General features: G+C 42.5%; 1 protein-coding gene across 2 annotated transcripts in view; it reads right to left on the minus strand.

Annotated features, from left to right (window-relative positions):
- KLHL13 (kelch like family member 13) overlaps positions 1–24,673 on the minus strand; it is a 195,448-nt gene extending 170,775 nt beyond the window's left edge. Inside the window, exon 1 of one of the 2 annotated variants that reach the window (XM_032844761.1) lies at positions 24,385–24,673. The gene's annotated coding sequence lies outside the window, so the exon portion shown is untranslated. Of the gene's footprint in view, positions 1–24,300; positions 24,317–24,384 lie in introns of those variants that run through there. The other variant, XM_032844762.1, reaches the window with a different exon arrangement.
- Positions 24,674–25,492: the final 819 nt, after the last annotated feature.

Here is a 25,492-nt window from a genome sequence, read left to right on the forward strand (position 1 = left end):
ACATCTGGGGATACCTGGGTGGCTCAGCTGTTAAGCATCTGCCTTGGGCTCAGGTCATGATCCCGGGGTCCTGGGGTGGAGTCCTGCATCAGGCTCCTTGCTCTGCTCTGCCTGCCACTCTCCCTACTTGTGCACGCACTCTCTCTCTCTCTCTCTCTGACAAATAAAATCTTAAAATAAATAAATAAAATATTACACATCTGTTTCTTGCATCCCTGATAATGTGTGTATTTTAGTCATCTGATAAATATTTCAAACTATTTGAGTTTACCAACGCCTATTATAAACTTACCCAGTGCTGTCTACTGGATAATATTCTAAGTATGACAATTTCCAAATGGCAAAAAAAAAAAAGCTTCCAGCTTAATCAAACAGCCATAATTAGTAAGCTAAATATTCATTCATTTGTTTTCTCACTCAACAAACATTAATTAAATAGCAGGGTCAGAGGATGCCTGGGTGGCTCAGTATGTTAAGGGTCTGCCTTTGGCTCAGGTCATGATCCCAGGGTCCTGGAATCGAGCCTCACATCGGGCTCCCTGCTCAGCAGGAAGCTTGCTTCTCCCTCTCCCACTCCCCCTGCTTGCACACTGGCTCTCTTGTTCTCTCTGACAAATAAATACAATCTTTATTAAAAAAAAAAAATCAGGGTCAAGTGCCATATCAGACAACACGGAGGTAACTAACTTGGCCCTTGCCCTCAAGGGACTCACAATCCAATGGGAGTCACAAAGAAGTAAAAGCATCCATCACAATAAAGATTGCTAAAGAAAGGCACAAATGATACTATACAAATATATGAAAGAAACAACTGGCAACAGCCGTGAAGTAGAGGAGGTCCAAGGAAATGTCCCCAGGATGGGTGACAAAGTCCTGAAGGACAAAAAGTAGTCATCATTTCAGGAAAAGCAGCAATTACAAAAGTGTGAGGGTAAGGAAACATGGAAAGTTTGTGGAAGCACAATTAAAGCACCACTTTAGGAGGGGTGACAGAGGAGCTAGAGAGACAGGCAGGAGCCAAAATCTGTTGGGACTCTAATCCTTTAGCAACAGAGGACCTGAAGTGCCTGGGCACCGAATATTATGAAAATAATATCTGCAGGTAAGTCATCAAGCTGTACATGAGAAACCGTGTGCGACAAAGACTATGAGTTGTCCCCCAGCATCTTTTCTTCCCTTCTAAGAACATAATCATCATTTTAACTGGGCACATGGCCCCAGAGTTCAGGACCACATCTTCTAGCCTCCCTGACAGCTAGGTGTCACCGTATGACAAGGTCTGGCTAGTGGGCTACACGAGAAACCAGTGCACGCGTCTATTAAGTTGGATCCTTAAGTGGAAGGAGTATCTTATCTCCTGCTCCTTCTGCCAACCCTGTGGTTACAATAAGGATGGGACAGTGAGTTACAGCAACCAGCTCAAATCACGACATGGAAGGTGCGTTCTGAGGACAGCAGAACGAGAAGAACGCATCTGGGTACCTAATAATTGAAGAGCTGCCATCCGACCCTGATGTGGGAAAGAGCAAGCTTGTTTAAGGCACTCTATTTGGGGGGCCTCTGTTAGAGCAGATAACTTCTATCTACACGAATATACAATGGAATTTAAAACTGCATCAGAAGGATTCAGGAACCGCTCATATTTACCAATAACACCAGACAAGAAAAAAGGAGTTCTAAAAATAAATACGCAATAGAGAGAGAGATAAGGAGTTCTAGAATTCACGTCTTTCAAGTTTAGTGAGCATGTAGAGGTTATCAGGATGTCATTATGTTTCTTAAATTCCACATAGAGTGAGATCATATAATTATCTTTCTCTGACTTATTTCACTGAGCATAATATCCTTTTTTGCTTAGCATAATACCCTCAAAACAGGATCATAGGAAAAGAGAGGAAAAAATAAAACAAGATGAAATCAGACAGGGAGACAAGCCATAGGGACTCTTAATCATAGGAAAGAAACTGAGGGTTGCTGGAGGGGAAGGGGTAGGGGGACGGGGTAACTGGGTGATAGGCATCAAGGAGGGCACCATACATAATGAGCACTGGGTATTATATAAGACTGATGAATCACTGACCTCAACCTCTGAAACCAAAAATATATGTTAATTAGTTGAATTTAAATTTTAAAAAGAATGTCATTATGTTAAGACCATGCTAAGTAGTAAACACAATTAGAAGACAAAAAATAGGGGGTGCCTGGGTGGCTCAGTGGGTTAAAGCCTCTGCCTTCAGCTCAGGTCATGATCCCAGGGTTCTGGAATCGAGCCCCGCCTCGGGCTCTCTGCTCGGCGGGGAGCCTGCTTCCCCCTCTATCTTGGCCTGCCTCTCTGCCTGCTTGTAATCTGTCAAGTAAATAAATTAAATCTTTAAAAAAAAAAGAAGAAGACAAAAATAGGTTGTCAACATGCATTACTTGCATAATGTGGTCAGGACAATACAGCGATGGGCTCGTGTTAATTCATGGTCCTACAATTATTATTCCAGTATTCAAAATCAGTTTTTTAAACTGATAGAAAATTTTCCATTAACAAACATAATACAGGAAAGGAAGTAAGAGATCTATACCAAAATTTACCAGTACCCATGCCTCTCAAACTAAGGAAACTGATCTTTAAGTTTCTCAAACTAATTAGGTAAAAGTGAGTAAGTATACTAGGTCTTCAGGAATCTCAGATTGTCCTCTAGTACATTCCTAATACACAACCTATACACAGGAGCCCACGAAGCCCTTTGGAGATACCTCACTATGGCTTAGTCTGAACAGCCAACATCCCATGCTGCCTTCTATGGTTGATATCCACCTCCCCTCCATGCCTACCCTACTAGAAATTTATGGTCATGGTCAGGTTCTTAGTATATTTCAATAATTACATATCAAGTTAACTATTCCATGTTAATGAGTAAGTTTAGAGAAGACAGCACCAAGACTGTCTGTAAACCCATTTTGATCTGCTATGGCAAAAGTGCCTAACTTTCATTTGGTCGGGCTGTTTTTTAAAAAGTAGCTCTGTTGGGGAATGCCTGGGTGGCTCAGTAGGTTGAGCCTCTGCCTTCAGCTCAGGTCATGATCCTACGGTCCTGGGATTGAGCTCTGAGTCCGGCTCCCTGTTCACCGGGGGGTTGTGCTTCTCCTTCTCCCTTTGCCCCTCCCCACTCTTGTTCTCATTCATTCTCTCTCTCTCTCTCTCTCTCAAATAAATAAAATTTTAAAAAAAACTTTAAAAAGAAAAAAAGTGGTTCTGTTGGGGCACCTGGGTGGCTAAATCAGTTAAGTGTCTGACTCCCAATTCATGATCTCAGGGTCGTCAGATCAAGCCCTGAATCAGGCACCACATTGGCAATGGAGCCTGCTCAAGATTCTCTCTCTCCCTCTCCTTCTGCCCCTCCCCATGCCCTCTAAAAAAAAAAAAAAAAGTGGTTCTGTTAACTAAAACAAAAATCTTTAAAAGCCACAGGTCTCACCAAATAGTGGAAATGTCTGACAAATCGTTAAGACTTCAGTACTTGTGGAAGTGACATTTTTCAAACAGGCAGGACCATTAGGCGCCTGTCATGTCATCCTATGGCATGGAATTACCTATTCCTGTACCAGTCCCTTAGCAGCTTATATTTCCGCTGTTTTTCCAGTTGCAAATTAAATGATGCTGGTCATAACTGTGATCTTATAATCCCCATTAAGTTACTGGGAAGAGATACAAGGAACAACTAAGAAAGTACTCTGGGCTCCCAAGAATTAAACAAGGGTTTATAACTAAGGGCAGGGCTTCAGCTTGATGGAGCCAGAGACCAACTATCCTCTTCCTCCTTCCAGTTACGACTTCAAACCCAGAGTGCCGAGCGAGATTCACTGGGCCTTCTAAGGCCTTTCCGTTGCATTCTGAAGAACAAAGAAAATGAACCGGATACTGCAACTGCCTCTGGGAAGAAAAGTAGAATTTTGCCTTGTGTACACCCCTGCATCCCCAGGACGTGGGTCAGAAGATGCTCACTAAGTTTTCCTGAATGAATTTACATGAAACAACTCACTTCCTCTCGTCAGAGTGTGTTGCCCTATGCCAGAAGACTAACTAGAGCCAATGAGTCTACTGTATATGCAGGGAAAGCAGATTCATCTTTGAAACAGGTGGATGGACCTAACCCACATGCAGTCACTCAGAGCCATTCTAAAAGATTAAGGCGTCTCCACCATTTTTGGCACTAAATTAAGCAGAAAATCAAACTACTGTGAAGTTTCAGAGTATACTGTAATGGGTTCATTTTTTATTATCAGCGAATGACATCTTAAGTCATAGAAAACTGATTATTCACGTTACTCTAAATCCTCCTTTCTAAATGGGTGATACTTTCTCGTTGTCCCAACAGCCCTCTGAAACCAGACCGGTCTGGCTTGTCTTAAATCAGCAAATTTGACCCCTTTCCATGTCATAATGGCTTAATAAACAAAATTAGCCACAAAAAAAGGGCAGCATCAAAATACAGACACCTAAGCTCCTAAGTCAAGCATCCTTTCTTTTTTTTTTTTTTTTCCACTCCACAGCCTCTCCTATCCTAACTCCAGGTGATGTGAACTATTAATCTCTATGATAAAGATGTGGTTCCACCGAATTAACATAAAGGCATACTTAGTGTTCTTCTTCCAGTGCCAGCAGCGCTACCTTTTCTAATTCCATTCTACCCACGAGCTGCCAGATTATGACACCAGCCCCGCACATGATGAACAGAGCATCCATTTAAGAAGTAAAAAACACCCTTACAGGGAGGCTGGCAGAGCAGAGGGTCCTGAGCTCACTCCCCCCCACACACACTGAGGCTGCAACTACATCAAATGCAACACACTCTGCAAGTGACTGAAGACTATGAGAACAGGTCTCCCCCAGCTAGGAATATGAAGAAAAACACTCACTGGGAAGAGTAGGAAGGGGGGACGCCTGGGTGGCTCTGTCAGGTAAGTGTGTGCCTTTAGCTTGGGTCATGATTCTGGGGTCCTGGGATGGAGCCCTGCATCGTGCTCCCTGCTCACTGGGGAGCCTGCTTCTCCCTCTGCCTGCTGCTCCCTCTGCTTGGGCTCTCTTGCTCTGACATATAAATAAAATCATTAAAAAAAATGAAATAAACATAACCTTTCATGGGATATTATATACCTTAGAATATTAGAGTTTAAAAAAGGAAACCATTTGGGATGCCTGGGTGGCTCAATGGGTTAAGCATCTGCCTTCGGCTCAGGTCATGATCCCAGGGTCCTGGGATGGAGCCCCGTATTAGCTTCCCTTCTCAGCATGGAGTCTGCTTCCCCCTCTCCTATTCTTCTTCTTCCTCTCATCAGAGAGTGTTGCCCTAGGCCGGAAGACATTCTTCGCCCTGCTTGTGCTCTCCTCCTGTCCAATAAAGAAAAATATTTTAAAAAGAAAAGACAAGAGTAGGAAGAGCACAGAGACATGTTCTGGAAACAAACACCTGGCACTTCGACGCAGAGGTAGAAGGGATGCCACAGGATTGGAGGTCCTGCCTGAGGAAAAAGGGGACCAGGCCCCATACTGGGCACCCCACCCTGAGGACCTGCACTGGAAAGACAATGCCCCAAAAACATCTGGCTTTGGAAACCGGTAGGGTTTAACTCTGAGGAAGTCAGAGGGCTCTAGGAAACTGACACTCCTCTCTTAAGGGGCTACCATAATACATCACTCTGACTGAGATTTACTGACTAATAATTGACTGATTTTAGGGAATGTGGTGAAGGGAGAGGAACCTGTAGTTTTCTCCTGGAAAGCAAGTGCTGGTGGATGCTATTTTTCTTGGCTTCCTTCAGCCTAGCTGGTGAGACATTGGCAGGAGCCAGCTCTGACACTCTCTATCTACCTTAATAACACCACTCACCTGGTCGCAGCATGTGCCCCAGGCCCAACCCACTCAACTCCCCCATTCTGGAAGATGCAAGTACAGAGCACTCCCTAGCCCACCACACCTGTCAGGCAGACCCAGTTAAGATTGGTCTCCCCTCAAAGTGACAACGGCTCCACCACACCCAGCACAATTAGCCCTTGCCAGGACCAGCACACCTCTAAAACAACTCTTGTCCTAGAAAGAGGGGGACCAGCTCTGCCTACCAAAAAATGCACAGCAGTCACAGCAGCCCGCAAACAAGAGAAGGAAGTAGGGAGTAGTCAAAAGTAAAATTATGCTTACAAAAATTAGTAAAGGGATGGATATGCAAAATGAAAAGATATAAAATATTATGTCATATACATAAAATGTTATTGGGAGGAGTAAAAACATAGTAATTTTATTATTATTTTTTAAGATTTTAGTTTTTTTCTTTATTTGACAGAGATCACAAGTAGGCAGAGAGGCAGGTGGGGCGGGGGGGAACAGGCTCCCCACTGAGCAGAGAGCCCAATGTGGGGCTCGATCCCAGGACCCTGGGATCATGACCTGAGCCAAAGGCAGAGATTTTAACACACTGAGCCACCCAGGCACCCCAAAATATAATACTTTTAGAATATGTTCACAGTTAAGTGATCATCAACTTAATATTGACCGTTACATACACAGGATGTTATATGGGGACATTATGGTAACCACAAAGCAAAAACCTATAATACATAAACAAAAAAAAAAAAAAACAAATGTAACCCTAGAGAAAAAAATCACCAAATCACAAGGGAAGACAGCAAGGGAAAAAGCAATGGAGAAGAACTACCAAAAAAAATAAAAAATAAAATTTGAAAAAATGGCAGTTAGTACATACCTATCAATAAAATATTTTATGGAATGCCTGGGTAGTTCAGTCAGTTAAGTGCCTGACTCTTGACTTCAGCTCAGGTCATGATCTCATGAGATCAAGCCCCATATCAGGCTCTACAGTGGGCGTGGAGCTTTCTTTGGTTTCTCCCTTTCCTCCGCCCCTCTCTTCCCACCCCCACCCATGCACACACACACTCTCTCTCTAAAAATAATAATAATAAAAACTTTATTTTGATCTTTTTAAAGATTTTATTTTTAAGTAATCTCTACACCTAACCTGGGGGCTTGAACTTACAAACTTGAGATGAAGAATCGCACACTACACCAATTGAGCCAGCCAGCGGTCTCCAATAATTACTTTAAATGTAAATGGAATAAATGCTATAATCAAAAGACACAGGGTGACTGAATGGATAAAAAAACAATGTCCATCTATATACTACCTGGTACTGACACACTTATACATAAAAACACATACAGACTGAAAGTGAAGGGGATGAAGAAAAATATTCCATGCAAATGGAACAAAAAACAAGCTGAGATAGCAATACTTATATTAGACAAAATATACTTTAAAACAAAACTGTAACAAGCCACAAAGGAGGGAATTACATATGATAAAAGGATCGATCCAACAAGAAGATAAAACAGTTGTAAATATATATGCATCCAACATAAGAGCATTAAAATGTGTAAAGTACATATTAACAGACATAAGAGATAAAATTAACAGTAATACTGTAATAGTAGGGGATAGCACTCCACTTGCATCAATGGATGATAATCCAGACAGAAAATCAATAAGGGAACAGTGGCAATGAGTGACATATTAGACCAGATGGACTTAACAGATACATACAGAACATTCCATCCAAAAACAGCAGAATACATAATCTTTTCAAATGCACATGCAACACTGTCCAAGATAGATGACGTTAGCCAACAAAACAAGCATTAATAAATTTTAAAAGATTAAAATCATATCCAGCATTTTTTTCTGACAACAATGGTATGAAAGTAGATGTAAATTACAAGAAAAAAATTGGAAAAAAAACCCACAAAGGTGTGGAAGCTAAACAAGATGCTACTAAAATAATCAATGGTCAACCAAGAAAAAAAATTCAAAGAGGAAATCAGAAAATACCTGGAGACAAATGAAAATGGAAATACAATGGTTCAAAATGTTTGCAACACAGCAAAAAAATTTCTAAGAAGGAAGTTTATAATGATATAGGCCTATCTCAAGAAACAAGAAAAATCTCAGATAAATGATATAAGGCCAGACTTATCAAGAAAGAAAAGGGGACTACTCAAAATAAAATAAAATCAGAAATGAAAGTGGAGTGCCTGGGTGGCTCAGTGGGTTAAGCCTCTGCCTTCAGCTCAGGTCATGATCTCGGGGTCCTGGGATTGAGACCCACATTGGGCTCCCTGCTCAGCAGAGAGCCTACTTCTCCCTCTCCCACTCCCCCTGCTTATGCTCTCTCCTGCTCACTCTCTCTCTCTCTCAAATAAATAAAATCTTTTTTAAAAAATCAGAAATGAAAGAGAAGTTACAACAGACTACAGAAACACAAAGGATTATGAGACTACTGTGAAAAATTATACACCAACAAACTAGAGAAACTAGAAGAAATCAATGAAGTCCTAGAAATCTACATCCTCCAAGACTGAATTAGGAAGAAGTAGAAAATCTGAATAGATCAATTAATAATAAACAAACTGAATCAATAACAACAAAAAGAAGCTGCCAACAAATAAAAATCCAGGACCAGATGGCTTCATAGGAGAACTCTACCAAAGATTTAAAGACTACTTAATAGCTATTCTTCTCAACAATTCTAGAAAACAGAAGAGGAAGGAATGCTTCCAAATTCATTCTATGAGGCCAGCAATACCCTGATACCAAAACCAGACAAAGAAACTACAAAAAAAAAATTACAGACCAATGTTCCTGATGAACATAGATTTTAAAAACTTCAACAAAATGTAATCAACCAAATGGAACAATACATTGAAAGTGGGGCACCTGGGTGGCTCAGTTGTTAGGTGTCTGCCTTCGGCTCATGTATGATCCCAGGATCCTGGGATCAAGCCCCGCATTGGGCTCCCTGTTCTGCGGGAAGCCTGCTTACCACCTCCCATTCCCCCTGCTTGTGTTCCCTCTCTCGCTATGTCTCTCTTTGTCAAATTAATAATAAAAAAAAAATCTTAAAAAAAAAAAGAATGAAACTAGACCTCTTTCTTGTGCCATATACAAAAATAAACTCAAAATGGACTGGAGACCTAAATGTAAGACCCGAAATCACAAATCTCCTAAACAAAAACTTAGGTAGCAAACTCTTTTTTTTTTTTTTTTAAGATTTTACTTGTTTATTTGAGAGAGAGAAGGGTAGAGAGCATGAGTTGGGGGCAAGGGACAGAGGGAGAGGGAGAGAGACAAAGACTCCCCACTGAGCGCAGAACTGACATGGGGCAATCCCAGGACCCTGAGATCATAACCTGAGCCAAAGTCAGACGCCTAACTGACTGAGCCACCCAGGCACCCCGGTAGCAAATTCTTGGACATGAGTTTTAGCACTGTTTTTCTGAGTAAGTCTCTTCAGACAAGGAAAAGAAAAGAAAAATAAACTTCTATAACTACATCAAACTAAAAAGCTTTTGAACAATGAAGGAAACCATCAACAAAACGAAAAGGCAATGTACTGAATGGGCAAAGATATTTGTAAACGGTACATCCAAAAAAGGGTTAACATCCAAAATACATAAAGAACTCACACAACCCAACACCAAAAAGGGATATAATCTGATTAAAAGAAGAGGACCTGACTCAACTTTTTCCAAAGACATCCAGATGACCAGCAGACACATGAAAAGATGCTCGACATCACTTTTCATCAGGGAAATGAAAATCATAACCACAGTGAGCTACCACCCCACACCTGTCAGAATGGCATCAAAAAGACAAGAAACAAGTGTTGGTGAGGTGTGGAGAAAAGGGAAGCCTCGTGCCCTGTTGGTGGAAATGCAAACTGGTGCACCCTGGAAAACAGTATGGAGCCTCTTCAAAAAATTAAAAATAGAAATACCATACAATCCAGTAATTCCATGTCAGGGTATTGACCCAAAAAACCAAAACACTAATTGAAAAAGAGCTAGGCATCTCTATGTTTACTGCAGTTTTGTTTATCATAGCCAAGATACGGAAGCAACCTAAATATCCACTGATAGATGAATGCGTAAGGGTGATGGGGAGTGTGAGTGTGTGTGTGTGTGTGTGTGTGTGTGTGTGTGTGTTGGACATTACTCAGTCATAAAGTAAATGAAATCTTACCATTTATGACAACACGGATGGACCTAGAGAGTGTTAAGTGAAGTACAAGTCAGAAAAAGACAAACACCATATGATTTCACTCCTATGTGGAATCTAAAAAAACAAAGCAAACAAACAAAAAGAGAAACAGATTCACAAATGCAGAGAACAATCTGGTGGTTGCCAAACGAGAGGTGCTTAGGGGGATGGGCAAATTAGGTGAAAAGAATTAAAAGGTATAAACTTCCATTTATCAATAAGTCACAGGGAGGAAAAGTACAGCATAGGGGATATAATCAATGGTATTGTAATAATTCTGTATGGTGACAGATGATAAGAACACTTATCTTCGTGAGCATTTCTTAATGTATATAATTGTTAAATCACTATGTTGCACACATGAAACTAATATTATATTAAATGTCAACTATAGTTCAGTTAAATACATATATAAAATATATAAATTTTATATTATATATATAATATATATATAGTCACACACATACACACTTAATATTTACAGCAAATCATTCTGAGTGAATCAAGTCACTTTAACTTCAAATGAAACTACTTAGGCCCCTGAAAAGAAACTCAATTCAAATATATAATAAGCATTAAAAAAAACTACAGAGGAAGCATAAAATAACATTACAAAATCATTCTGAAAGAAAAAGTAGGTGAAATCAGAAGTAGGAAGAGACCAATCCAAGATTAACTCATTTAGAAAGACAGCTACACTCTTCAAGACATCTAATCATGTCCAAAGATTATTTTTGGTTTTTTGAAGATTTTACTTATTTATTCATGAGGGACAGAGAGAGAGAGAGAGACAGAGGCACAAGAGAAGGAGAGTCCTCACTGAGGAGAGAGCCTGATGCGGGACTCGATCCCAGGACCCTGGGATAAGGACCTGAGCTGAAGGCAGACGCTCAACCAACTGTGCCACCCAGACATCCCTTATTTTTATTTTTTAAAGATTTATTTATTTGAGAGACAGATAGACGAGAGAGAGAACACTAGTAGGAGGCAAACAGGGAGAGGGAGAGGGAATCCCAAGCAGATTCCGCATTCAGTGCAGAGTCCAACATGGGGCTCGATCTCATGACCTGAGCCAAAATCAAGAGTCTAACATCTAACCAACTGCACCACCCAGGTGTCCCCCAAAGATTATTTTTAATAATAAAAAGTAAATAGGGATGTCTGGGTGGTTCAGTCAGTTAAGCGTCTGCCTTTGGTTCAGGTCGTGATCCCAAGGTCCTGGGATCGAGTCCTATGTCAGGCTCCTTGCTCAGCAGGAAGCCTGCTTCTCCCTCTCCCTCTGCTGCTCCCCTTGCTTGTGCTCTTGCTCTCTATCTGACGAATAAATAAATAAAACCTTAAAAAAATAAAATAAAATATAAAGTAAATAGCCACTCTTCAGTTGGAAAGTTGACACTGACTGTGACTTATCACTCCAATGGAGAACTGCAAATAGCCTGGCCTTCCTGCAGCACACACAGAAGCGTCCCTGACTGTAACAACAGACTCTATTTTAGTGAGGCATGAGTGGCTGAAAAATCTTCAGATTTTTTTTTAAAAGTTCTAGTTATTTGTCAACACCTGCACACAATATCAGGGAATGTATTTTATGGGACATTTTCCAAAACACACCATCCCAATATTAATTCCCGGCCAAAAATGAGTGTTACTTTTACCTCCACTATCTATCTATTACTAACCTATGTCAGGTATGATCTTTAGAAATATTAAAAAATGCCAGCATGTACACATAAAATTTCTCTGGTATCTCTGGCTCTGGCACACTAGGGAAGCAGGTGTAGACAAGGAGAGTGTAGACACACTAGTGAGTTAAGCAGTTTTGTTTTTATTTTATTCTTTAGCAGTTTTGTTTTTAAATATAAGCCTGGCTTAGTTATGTAGCACTAATATCCATATGCTTGTGGTAAGTATATAATGAGCAAATCTATACAATTAATATGGATTCAGAATTCAAAATCAGATAAATATACAATCTTTTATTTATTTTTTTTAAAGATCTTATTTATTCATTTGACAGAGAGATCACAAATAGGCAGAGAGAGAAAGGGAGGGAAGCAGGCTCCTTGACAAGCAGAGAGCCGGATGCGGGGCTCAATCCCAGGACCCTGAGATCATAACCTGAGCTGAAGGCAGAGGCTTTAACCCACTGAGCCACTCAGGCGCCCCAATATCTGATCTTTTAAAAGAACAGTAAGTGATTAAAATAAAATATAAGGGGTGTCTGGGTGGCTCAGTTGGTTGAGCGTCTGCCTTCGGCTTGGGTCATGATGCCAGGATCCTGGGATCGAGCCCCACATGAGGCTCCCTGCTCAGTGGAGAGCCTGCTTCTCCCTCTATGTAGCCCTGCCTGCTGTTCTGCCTACTTGTGCTCTCTATGTCTCTGTGTCAAATAAATAAATAAATATTCTTTAAAAATAAATACAACGAAAATGAAATTTAAAGAAGGCGTTCTGCAGCAAGTTAGAGCTACACTACAAAGAATGGCGTAAGATCTGAGTTACAATGAGCAGGGACTCTCTGAACATTTTGCTAGAAAAACAGTGGTACCAACAGACACATTACTCTCATTCCCTTTGTGGCTACATTTGTTTCAAAACACCTGTTTCTCTTTTTGGGGTGATGAAAGTGTTCTAAAATTGATTGTGGTAATGGTTACCCAACTCCGTGAAGATACTAAAACCACTGAATTGTACACTTTAAATGGGTCAATTGTAGGGTAGTTGAATTATAGCTCTATGAAGCTCTTACATACTTTTAAAAACCTATTTGCGGAACCCTATAGTATACACAAAAACAGAGCTATGATTGGCTGTCAATATAAAGGATTCTCAATGTGATTTACCCTCGCAATGTTTTTCCAGTTCAAGATAAACACACACACACACACACACACACACACACACGCACGCACACCCCTGTGCATACACATGCAACATACATGTACACAGCTTTGGGGATTAAAATATTCAGAATACATTCCTTGCTTTTTAATAAGACCTGCTTCAAAAGTACCTTATTCCAAACAGCTTGCCAACTTTAACCCCATGCTCTGATCCTTCCTCTCTCTGTATTTATCCAGAACATTTTCTAGCATGCCTTGTTTAGCTATCGTGCTCTTATACAAAGTCCCCTGTCAGAGGTAGGATAAAAAGGAAGCACTGTGGTTAAAACACAGACTCTAAAACTAGGTTGCATAGATTTTCATGCTAGCTCTTCTACTTATTAGGTGTGCAACCTTGGGAAGTTATCTCACTTCTCTGCCTCAGTTTTCTCATCTGTATAATGGGGATAATAACAGTACCTCACGGCATTGTTATATGGTTTAAATGTGTTCATGCATATAAAACACATTGTAAGTGCTTTATATATATATAAATATGCAAATATATAACAACTTAGTAATTGTTGATTGGAATCACCATTAGTATTGGCTGGGACGCCTGGGTGGCTCAGTCGGTTAAGCGTCTGCCTCTGGCTCAGGTCATGATGCCTGGGTCCTGGGATCAAGCCCTGCATCCGGTTCCTTGCTCAGCGGTGCGTCTAGCTTCTCCCTCTGCCTGCTGCTCCCCCTGCTTGCACTCGCGCTCTCTCTCTCTCTGACAAACAAATAAAATCTTTAAAGACATTTATTAGTATTGGCTAACATCAGGGTGCTTCACATTCTCTCTCGCCCCTGCCACACTGCGGGATATTTCAGGGCAGTGGATATATTTTCTTACTCCCATTTACATATAAATACTTATCAAATCCTTGCTCATGAATGTTTAAATAAAACATCTCTGTGATGCCAAAAGTACTTAGAAAATTTCTTAATAAACCTAAAATTCACTTTGCTAAATGCCAAATCGTGCAAGAAGTTATACAGGTACCAAAAAACGGTCAGACTCTCCACTGCCGAAATTCTGATTTCACTCTGTCAGCTCAAAGACGAGAAACATGAAAGAATCCAGGGCGCCTGGGTGGCGCGATCAGTTGGGCCTGCGACTCATGGTTTCGGCTCAGGTTGTGATCTCAGGGTCCTGAGATCGAGCTACGCCTCGGGCACCCCGCTCAGTGCTGAGTCTTCTTGGGCCTCTCTCTGCCTTTGCCCCTCCCTGCCTGCACTCACACACACACTCTCTCTCTCTCAAAACAAGTAAATATTGAAGCGGGGGAAGAAAGCAACACGAAAGAATCCTTTGGGTAACAAGTCTTTTCCATTATTACTGAACAAGCACTTTGTTAAAAACCAAGGGCCCTACATTCGGCTCCCAGCTCCATCTCCAGCGGCGAGACCTTCTGCAAGTCGTTCAGCCTCACTGTGCACACGCCACTGAAGCAAAGAAAATAAGAATAAGTAACCATGCTTCAAAAGAAAGTTAGTTCTGTAAGTAAGTGGCATCATCCTTAACATTTGAGCTTCTTACCTAAGGACAGAATAGGTCTAATTTTTCTAAAGATACTTCTGAATGTTGTCTTTTCATGTTCAAATCCAATGCCGATCATGATGGCGATCAGTACAGGTAACACTGCTAATCCGTAATATATCCCATCAGGATGGTGAGCCAAGCTTTTCAAGTATCTGAACGTGCATTATCGTAACAATCCTCCCAAAATACCGAGCGAATATACAGTTACCTGAGCAATGTGTCTCCCGGTTCTCTCCCTTCTGTATACCAATGGCATTCCATAACCAAGTCGGCTACCCGAGGATCAACTGCTTTATCAGCTGACACTGGAAAGGAAGAACACTAGAACGGGGGAATGCGGGAACACTACCATCATGCACCGCCAACCCAAAAGGCTACACCAGCCCTCCAACACCAGAAGCTGCTCTCAATGATCTACTTAGACTTATCCATCCATTTCTCAAAACTGCTACTGAACTTTCATCATCTCTAAGGTCTTCTTTGATTTGTTGCCAGAGTAACTACCAGAAAAGCTTAAGATAACCATCACAACCCAAATCTACTGAAGACATTATTCAAACAGAATTACCCTCCTCCTAGTGCCTTAACTGTTAAAATATTTCAATATTTTCTTCTGCAAGAACCTCAAATCTGGAATAGAGATAAATCAAGAAAATATATGACCTCTTTGAGTATCAGAACACCAAAAATTTTCATTTCAAAGACAACATTGTTTATTGTATACATTTTCCTGCATCTCCCTTTCCCTTCAAAATGAAGATTAAACTTTTAAATTCAACTAAGCTGAATGCTATCATATTTAAATATATATTGGGTCAATCATATTAAAAAATTTACAGTTTCCTTGCATTCAATGTGATACCATCTTTGAATAAGTAATAAACTGAGCACTTCCCATAAACTTTCCTCTCTGCCATAAAACCAGTGTTACTTCTAGGCAGTCAGTTCACTGTTTAAGAGATATATGTGGAAAAAATATCATTCCTGCTAGGATTAAGGCAATACAAAGGAAAGACACAATTTTCCCTTATATTTCTTGTTCATATATAAGTGGCAAAGCTCCCATAGTATGTCACGAATTTTAGCTAGTTAAACCATGAAATCTACTAAGAATCAGTAATATCTACCATGGGGGTGCCTGGGTGGCTCAGTAGGTTAAAGCCTCCGCCTTTGGCTCAGGTCATGGTCCCAGGGTCCTGGGATCGAGCCCCGCATCAGGCTCTCTGCTTAGTGGGGAGCCTGCTTCCCCTCCCCTCTGCCTGCCTCTCTGCCTACTTAGGATCTGTCGACTAACTAAATAAAATCTTAAAAAAATAATAATATTACCATGTAGCTTGAATTATGCTTAGGACTTCATATGCATTAGTTCATATCATCCTTAAAACCACCAGATGAGATTGTTTACAGAAGAGCCAAACAAGGCTCAGAGAGGTGAGGGGAGTTGCCCAAAACCACAATGGCAACAAGAGGCAGAGTCAGGATTTGAATCCAAGCCTATGATTCCAGGGCCCAAGATCTTAGCCACTGATTTCTACTGCCTTCCTGCTGAGAGGTACTCAACAGGAGCACAGAAAACATTGCTGACATGAAGTTCTTTAGAAAAGCATGCCCATTTTTATGAAATGGAACCAAGAAACCAAACTCTACAACTCTATTATCCCCTTTCCCTGAAAAGACTGTAAAATGGAAAAGCACTTGACACACAGAACATAATGACCCTCCCTTAATTGCCCTTCTATGTCCTGATGATCTTTGGGCAATAACACAACAAGACAACAATGGCAGGCCCTGTGAACCACAACGAAAGTGGGACAGCAATAATCACAATCAGTTGAGACATTCGGTGTTTGACTTACTTTCATTACTTTCCCTCCTTTTCTTCACTTGCCTTTTTCTTCTTCATCTTTCTCATTCAGAGCAAATCAAATCATTCGCTTGGTAACAGGCATTCCTCCAATGCACTGGTCACCCCTTTTCAAAACCATCTGAAACTCTAGAAACCTTTTGTTACCCTCAGAGCACACGAACCTTGACAACTTTCCTCTGCTATTGAACATTTCGGTAGCCAGCAATTAACAAAGCAGCCTGTAGAATGTATGTGTCATAAATGAAAGCAGCTTTAAAGTTAGCAGGAGTTGACTTTAACCAATGACACAGGCAAGTGCTCATGGGATGGGATAAAGCTGTGACCCCCACCCCATCAATTGTGCTCCACAAGTTCATGGTCATTGTGTTCTAACAGCCTGTCTTCTGAAGACCAGGCCCTTGGCAGGCCCTTCACTATCCATCTTAGCTATTTCCCACCAATATTAGAAACTCTGTTAGGACTCAACACATTTTAAGATTTAGATCGTTATCAAACAACCAGAGTGTTCTCTTGAACTAAAAGAAATTGGGCAACATGGTGGAAAAATTTAATAATGTCTATTACAGCTCATGAAGGTCACCATGAAAATGTAAGGCTATGAAAATGCCCTGGCATTTGACTAAAGGAACAGACTTGGCATATCATGGCCTCTGTGCTTTTCAAAGGGTCACCCCAGGGTTACCACAGCTGACCTTGCACAAGCAGAGACTTTATTTGAAGTACTGGGTTTTACGTCAAATTTTCACATGAATATTGCACTCTAAAGCACAATGCATATGAATCTGTTTAAATATCATTAAGTAGTTTTCATTAGCTACCAGTGAATGTTCTTCAAGAATACACAAGCTCGGGGCACCTGGGCGGCTCAGTGGGTTAAGCCTCTGCCTTCAGCTCAGGTCATGATCTCAGGGTCCTGGGATGGAGCCCCGCATGGGGCTCTCTGCTTAGCAGGGATCCTGCTTCCCCTTTTCTCTCTGCCTGCCTGTCTGCCTACTTGTGATCTCTGTCTGCCAAATAAATAAAATCTTAAAAAAAAAAAAAGAATACACGAGCTGTTTACTTTGTTGCTCCTGGGGCACACTAGCACATCCCCACCCTGCTCACCCAGTATGCCCAGTATACTCCAGTTTGAGGGAAAGAGTACCAAGCAGAGATTTCATTGGCTTAAACTAGTTCAATGCCTGGAATATAATAGGTACTTAACACCTATCTGTTGAATGAACTGGCAGAATGATTTCAAGAACTAGTCTTCCATGGCAAGAGAACATTCCCGAAAAATCTTTTGGGACATACAATTACTCTCAAACCCACAAAGGCAAAAGGACAAAGAAAATGTATCAATTATGATTTATAGATATTGATAAGGGAGAACAATAAAAATAATATTGTAGGGCGCCTGGGTAGCTCAGTTGGTTAAGTGATTGCCTTCGGCTCAGGTCATGATCCTGGAGTCCGGGGATGGAGCCCCGCATCAGGCTCCCTGCTCGGCATGGAGTCAGCTTCTCCCTCTCACCCTCCCCCTTCTCACACTCTCTCTCTTTCTCTCTCATTCTCTCTCTTTCTCAAATAAATAAAATCTTTAAAAAATCATATTGTACTTAATTTAGTGAGAAAGGAAATGTTGCCAGGATGTCATATAGGGATAATATTTCAGGAGGTGGGGCATAGTTAAGGTATTAAAAACCAATTCCATGGGGTACCTGGGTGGTTCAGTCAGTTGAGCATCTGCCTTCGGCTCAGGTCACGATCCCAGGGTCCTGGGATCAAGCCCCACATCGGGCTCCCTGCTCCGTGGGAACCTGCTTCTCCCTCTACCTCTGCCTGCCGCTCCCTCAGCTTGTGCGTGCTCTCTCTCTCTGTCAGGCAAATAGATAAAATCTAAAGAAAAAACCAATTCCATATACTGGAACCAAGACGAGTTCTCAATTGCCTATTGTGTTTTCCTTTGCACATTTTTAATATTAATGATCTCAAACTTACGAAGTAAAAGAAAAAACTGCAATGGACAACCATGTGCCCATGTAACCATGTATGGTACTGGAACCACTAAAAGCAGGAACTATGCCTCATTTGTTTCGTACCTTTCTCCTGCTTTTAAATACTGATTTCCATATACATGAGGAGTTCAATAAATATTTAGCAACTGTAAAGTGTAAGTGTCTCATCATATTAAATAAATTCTTCTTAACTTGATCCTCCCCTCTACCCCCAACTAAAAGCCTCACCCTAAAGAAGCGTGCTCTGGTTTAAATAACAAAAGCAAAACCAAAAATAAATATTCCTAATGGCACTAGATGAGAGAGTATTGAGAGATCGAGTTCTTGGCTCATTTCAATCACATGACCCATATCTGTTTTCCTATGATAAAACGATGCGCACACAGCCAGCCCTCTATTCAGAGTTGTCGCATGAATAAATCAGCATTTATTTACATGGTAACCAGTATGAGAAAGGTATTGGGGAGGCGACAGTTGTATATTTACCTCTCTAATCTCCACCACCAAGAGCAACAACTTCTTATGTGCATGGCGTCGATTTAAGCACTTTACCGTGAGGTATATAATCCTTTATCTGAAAGCCTTGGTGCCAGATGTGTTTCCAAATCCAGAAATGTCCAGGCTTTTGGAGAGGCAATAACCTGTGTATACTAGGTATTACATAATACCCCAGGAGGGTCTGAGGCACTGCCCCGTAAACATACTACTAATTCTACAGCAAAACCAAATAAAGATGAACACTAAAGAGAATAAAAACTATAAATACCCTCTTCTCAGTTCAAGTCAGATTTTGCCACTACCTGCGTAGGGCACTTACCAAACAAAACTTTTACCAGTTGTCAGAGCTTCTGAATTTTAATAATTGCAAACAACAACTTGGAGACTTAGGTAACTCATTTGATCCTTACAAGTACCCTAAGAGGGAAGTTCGATTATCCCTTACCTCACCTGTGAGAAATAGGAGGTACAGAGAGGTTAACCAACTGGCCCGGTGTCACACACCTAGGAAGTCTCCTAGCCAACAACGGAACACAAACACCCTAAGCCCAGAGCTTGTGCCCGTAACAACTGGACTCCTGGTCCTCTCAGAAACCGCTTGAGAACACTTGACAGATATGTGAAAAGTGAAACAGCATGAAACGATTTAAGTACCCAAAACAATAACAGGAGAAACATCACAAGGCAGCGTCTATGCGTTATCCGACAACTATTAATAGAGGGCATACCAAAAGCCAGGTGCTCAGGATACAATGATGAGAGAACCAGACAAATCCAGGTCGCCTTCACGAAGTCAGAGGCCCGTGGGTAGACAGCCAGGCAACATCACATCAACATAATTAATACGCCACGTGGCAAGTGTGTGATTACCATTCACCTCCAGAGGAGGAGACTGGGTCAGGGGCGTTGGTGTAAAATAGGGCAAGGGATCTGAACTGTCCCATGACTGGTGTTGGGATATGCAATGACAGAAAAGAAAGGAGATGGCTTTTCAAAGAGGTGATGGCCTGGCATCCATTCAGCAAGCAGTTGTGAACCTGCTCTAGGCCAAGAATGAAGCTAAGCAGAGAAGTTCCCAACTGGAGAAAATCGGTTCAAACCAACATGGGATTTGTGTTAGAGAAGGATAAAGACATGACGGACAGTCGGCTTGGCTCAAACCGTGAAGAATCCTTGAGTGCGAAGTTAAGGAGTAGGAAGTAGACTCTGCAGGAGTTGCTGAAGGTTATTTCACAGATTACTGCCCCATAATATTCAGATTTACCCCTGCAGAATGTCCACAACCGACTGAATTCCTATTTGGGGCCAACCAGACCTCAAAGCTGGATTGCTTTTGAGCAAGAGCTCAGGGCACAAAATAAATACCAAATCGAAATTCATGTAAGCCTCGTGGAAGAGGAACCCTAATCTCTCAAAGAATGGCAATTGGAAAACTCTGGAGAGGGGTGCCTGACTGGCTCAGTCACAAAAGCATGTGACTCTTGATCTTGGGGTCATGAGTTCGAGCCCCACTTTGGGTGTAAGGATGACTTAAATATATAAAAACTTTCAAAAAATCATCACACACACCAAAAAACCAAAACAAAACGAAAACAAAACAAAACAAAACCTCCAGAGAAGGCAACAAGTAAAGGAAAATGGGAAACTCCCCTGAAAAATCTCACAGCCATTACTAAAACCTAAGTATTCTTTCATACTCAAATGAAACTTCCAATCTTCCAAAGGAAACATATTTCTTTTTTTTTAAGGTTTTATTAATTTATTTGACAGAGAGAGCACAAGCAGGAGGAGCTGAAGGCAGAGGGAGAGAGAAAAGCAGGCTCCCCACTGAGCAGGGAGCCCGATGTGGGGTCCCAGGACCTAGAGATCATGACCAGAACCGAAAGCAGACACTTAACCAAATGAGCCACCCAGGCGCCCCAGGAAACATATTTGTATGAAAAAATAAAACATCATTCTTTGAAAAACAAATTCTTAGGCTGAACAATGGTCTGATTTTTAATGAGGCTGGTGACAACTTACCTCAGGGAACAGGTGACAATATAACTCTGGAAAGTAAACTGCTTTTCAAGCATTCACCTCAGAGTTCCCAGTCCCCTATCTCCTTATCTACAAAGAGTTGTAGAGACCAAATTACTTATTCATTTAGCATACATATCAAACATAGCTTTTCTTCCTCAGGTCTTAATGTAAACAACTGAGTAGCTAGACAACCTCTGCCAAACACATTTTTATTTATTTCCACTGAGTAATTTTTTTTTTCCAGCCAGTGATCTTCCACAGAAAAGTAGTTCATAAAGACTCTTCCCTGGCTTCCTCTTGTTCTGAGAATCAAACCCAAATTCTTTCTCAGAATTTCCAGGCCCTATATTTATTATCCGACTCCCCTTTAGGCTCTGGAACACCTTTAACGATTCCCCCCACCCATGTCGTTGGGGCTGGCCATCCTGGCTTGCTTTCTGTTCCTCAAACACCCTGCTGTCTGTTTGTCTGCCTCAAGGCCTTGGCTCTTACTCGCCTCTCTGCTCTTCACAAGGTAGGTTTATTCTCTCTTCTCCTTCAGGTCTCTCCGTTCAAAGGTCACCTTCGCTGCTGAGAGGCCTTTCCTGACCACCCTTGCCAAATAAGCCCTTCCCAGGTCTCCGTATCACATTTTGTTACTTATTTCCTTCATTGTTCTTCCTACAATCTGTGAGGATCTTCGTTTGTTTGCTGGTTTGTTTTCTCCATCCTTTGGTGGACTATAGCCTCTGGGAGACTCCACAAGGCCAAGATTATGCCTTATAATAATACAAGGCCTCATGCCTAATAGAGGGCTTTGGCAAGTGGAAGGCGCTCAACAGATTTTGTCAAAGACATTACTAAATGAATGAAAAATATATTTAAAAAGATGATTGATACGAATGTTAGTAACTTGAAAAAAGCCCTTTTCTCCCCCCTTGAATTTTGAGATGCTTTCTCTAGGGCTGTTCTTTTTTTCCATAATCTGTCTACATTTTCTGAAATCTGATGATGCCTGGCAAATTGTTGAGTTATTTCACAGCAGTAAAAATAGATCCTTTTCAAGCACTGGATTGAAGAAAAAATACTTTGAGGAGGTTGTAGTAGTTTATTAAACATCAAAATCAATTTGAAAACTGCTTGGTCTCCTTTCACTACTGCAAGTCAAATTACATGAAGAAAAGTAATGTCAAATGGAAAGAAAATGAAAAAAAACGATTCATTAGCAAAGTGCAATTACGTGTAGTGACATCAGAAACACTGGTTCTGATAACCTCTGCATCTACCAAGTGGGTTTATTAAATACATATAGAAACATGTCGAAAAGATTCAGAGAAAAATGCTCGGGATGAACTCATAGCCAACTTTATTTTTTTTTCTGGCAAACAGAAATAGTTCATATTGGTGGCAATCTTAACTGAGACTTAGTATCAATAATAATCACAAAAGGAAAAAAATAACAGAATGATACAAACTGTTTCCCTTGAAACAGTTTGCAAGTTGGTATGTCTTTCCAAAATAGGTTGCCAAGAAAATTACAGATTTAGGTTGGTCCTATTTACTGTATAAATCCTCTTTACCTAGTCTATTCCATTTTTTTAAATAAAACTAAAGTCAAGTCAGGAATTTACCAAATAAATGAGGGAAACTACAAACCATCTGTAATCCATCTAACTAAACTGATAATCAATGGCCTTTACTGTTCTCCTAAAAACTGCTTTCCTCAGAAGCTCAACTTCAAACTCTACAGAGTCATACCACGCTTTTCAAAGTGTGCTTAATGAAAGTGCAGATTTTAAAACCAGGGAAAATTGAGACTCTTATTCATGTATTTTCTAAATACATCATTGGATGCTGCAGCAGAAACTTACATTCCTTGTCTCACTGCCAAAACAAGTGCTACCAGGACAGTGAAATTTAGCCCTTACCTTCATTCCCAACTCAGTTTCTTCTGAGATTACTGCCCGTTAATGCACATTATGCCAATGGCAACACCTGATCACATATCCAGCAGACAATGCTATCATTCTAAGTATAAGGATAGTGATAAAAACTTGCAATTCAAGGAACTACTATTTTTAAGGGTAAAATGATGTCATAACTGCTTGGTTGATCATTTCACTTTTCCCAGTTTTCAAAGCTGAGCACTAGATACATCCTATTTCCAAAAAAAAACACAGCCACAAACGTCAGCATGTGCTAATTCACTGCATTCTGCCTCCACTTTCAGCCTCTCCATTCAATTTTCTTCACACACTAATTTCAGCATGGAAGTGAGTAAGGGAGCCTCAATATGGGAGCGACTGGACATCACTGAGAACGTGGTACTGTGTGAAATTGAAGCAAACTAATCTCCAGTCCATAGCAAAGCGATCTCTTTTCTAACTATGTGCTTTGTAAATGCTGCTTCTTGAGCGTTTATGCAAATAGGAGATGTACACTAAGAAACTCCAGTTTCTCAAAAAAAAAAAAAAATTAAGGCAGTTGCCCTCCCAACAAATGCAGCCTGAAACCCCGGATTTTCTCAGTTCCCATGCAGTGTGCTTAGTAAACAGTCTATACTAACTTGAGTGACTATCCTAAACGCCTAGAATTCTCTCTGAGTATCCCAAACCCCTAGAATTCTCTCTGATCACAATAAAAGATGAACATCCCAGTTTGCAGATGGAGAAATGGAAGCAGGCATCAAAAGTCTCTCTCTGTCTCTCTCTCTCTCTCAGGCCTGCTCAGCAGTGGAGGAAGAATCAGATTTAGGGCCACGTGCTAGGATTACATACAAACAGACACACAAACATACATAACATACATTTCAAGCGGCTGTGGTATCTTGGACTAAGTCACTGAAACCTAGAAAGAAACTTTAGAGTTCCTTAGCTAATATATACTAGAAGATCATTCCCATCAATTTCAGTAAGCCGTAGGCTAGACAGTAAGCTTCCAAGAAAATCATTAGTCAACTGTGATTAAACCAAAGAAGCCAAGACATTCAGAGATAAAGACGTCCAGAGAGGAGTTAAAAGCTTCGAGGAAGAGGAGTGTGCTCCAGACTCGGGAGCCAGCAGTGAAGCCTCCCAAGTTCAAAGATTCTGAGGGAGGGGTGGGTTGAGAGGCACAAAGCCGAAACTGTTAGAGGGCAAGAGAGAGCGGGGCTGAGGCGAGCAGAGGGACCCCAGACCATCAGGGCAGCGACAGCGAAGCCCGGACAAGAAGATTTTGGAGGGATAACAAAGAAGCAAAGAAAAACTGGGGTCGGGGGTGCTGAAAGAATCCAGGCGTCTGGCGGAGCCTCGGAGTCCGGGAGGTAGGGATGAGAAGGTGCAGGGATGAGCGCGCACCCGCACGCGAGAGAAAAAGCGGGTGGGGGGGGGCGTGCAAAGAGTCCAGCTGGTTCCCTGTCCCTCTGCCCCCGGTGCAGATCGCAACTCCTTACCACGCACCGCCTCGCCGCACCGGGTCCCGGAGGCGGGGAGGTGGCGGATGATGGAGCCCCTGCGACTTCAGGACCCCGCCTCACCTTGTTTGCCGCGTCCCCGCGTCCCGCCGTCCGTCAGCCCGCTGCCGCACTCCGAGGGCCAAAGAGCGAGTCGCACGGCGCAGCCGGGGCTCCCTCCCGCTTGCGAGACACCGGCCCCCGCACCTCCGCAGCCTCTGGCTCGTCTTGGTCACTTCGCCCTCGCGCAGGCGGAGAGCAGGGACCCTAACCCGGACGCCGCTCCACTTATTTCCCAAAGTCCCCGTTCCCGGCTTCCCCGGAATGGGAGATTGAGCTGCTGCGGCCGCAGCAGCAGAGCCTCCGCCTGACCTCACGGGTGGAGGGGGGTGCGGGGGGAGAGGGAGGGGGCGGGAGTCCAGTTAAGGAGGGGAGGGGGGCGGGGGGAGCGAGCTCGCGGGCGGGGGAAACATGGCGGCGGGGGTGGCCCCGGCGGCGCCTGCGCGGGAGGCGGAGTGGGGGGGAGCTGGGGCTAGGACCGTGTGTAGGGTCCGAGCAGAACTCCACCCCCACAGCCGGTGCGCGGCGCGGGTGGGCCGGGTCCGGCGGGGCAGGGGCGGGGGTAGTGGAGGAGGCGGCGGGGGGTGGAGGGGGATGTCCAAGTAGCCCTCAAGCCTCCGAAACCGGGACGCTCGCGTTGGAGCCCACATGGCCTCTGGTGCCCAGGAGGCAGGAGAGGTGAAAACTGTCAAGTATCCAGGGCCGGCGGCGCGCCCGCCCCCCGGGCTGGCCGCTCCAGGAGGCCCGCGGTTGTCTCGCTCGCTCGGATTCACCGAGGGCCCGGGCACCGGGGCGTGCCCTGGAAGCGGTGCCGCTTCACCTCCGTGGGGCGCGCCCCTCAAAATCAGCCTGCCTGTGCGCTGAGCGCTTCGTGGCTCCCCCCTCCCTACGGGCGTGCAGCGTGTTAAGAAAGAGGAAGAATAACAACGGATCCAGCAGTTTAACAGTTTATTGAGCGTTTACTAGAAGCCACGCGCTGAACTGTTAATTCCCGTAACTCTCCCAGCTCCTCCACGAGGTCCATGTTATTCTCATCTCCGTTTTGCAAGTGAGAAAACTGAGGCGTAAAGGTCCAGCAAGTTGCGAAGGTGACAGAATTAGGTAAGGCACAGAGCAGGACCCGGGATCCCAA

The sequence above is a fragment of the Lontra canadensis genome, unplaced genomic scaffold, assembly GCF_010015895.1.
Source record: "Lontra canadensis isolate GAN:19392208 unplaced genomic scaffold, GSC_riverotter_1.0 scaffold155, whole genome shotgun sequence".
Classification (NCBI taxonomy): domain Eukaryota; kingdom Metazoa; phylum Chordata; class Mammalia; order Carnivora; family Mustelidae; genus Lontra; species Lontra canadensis.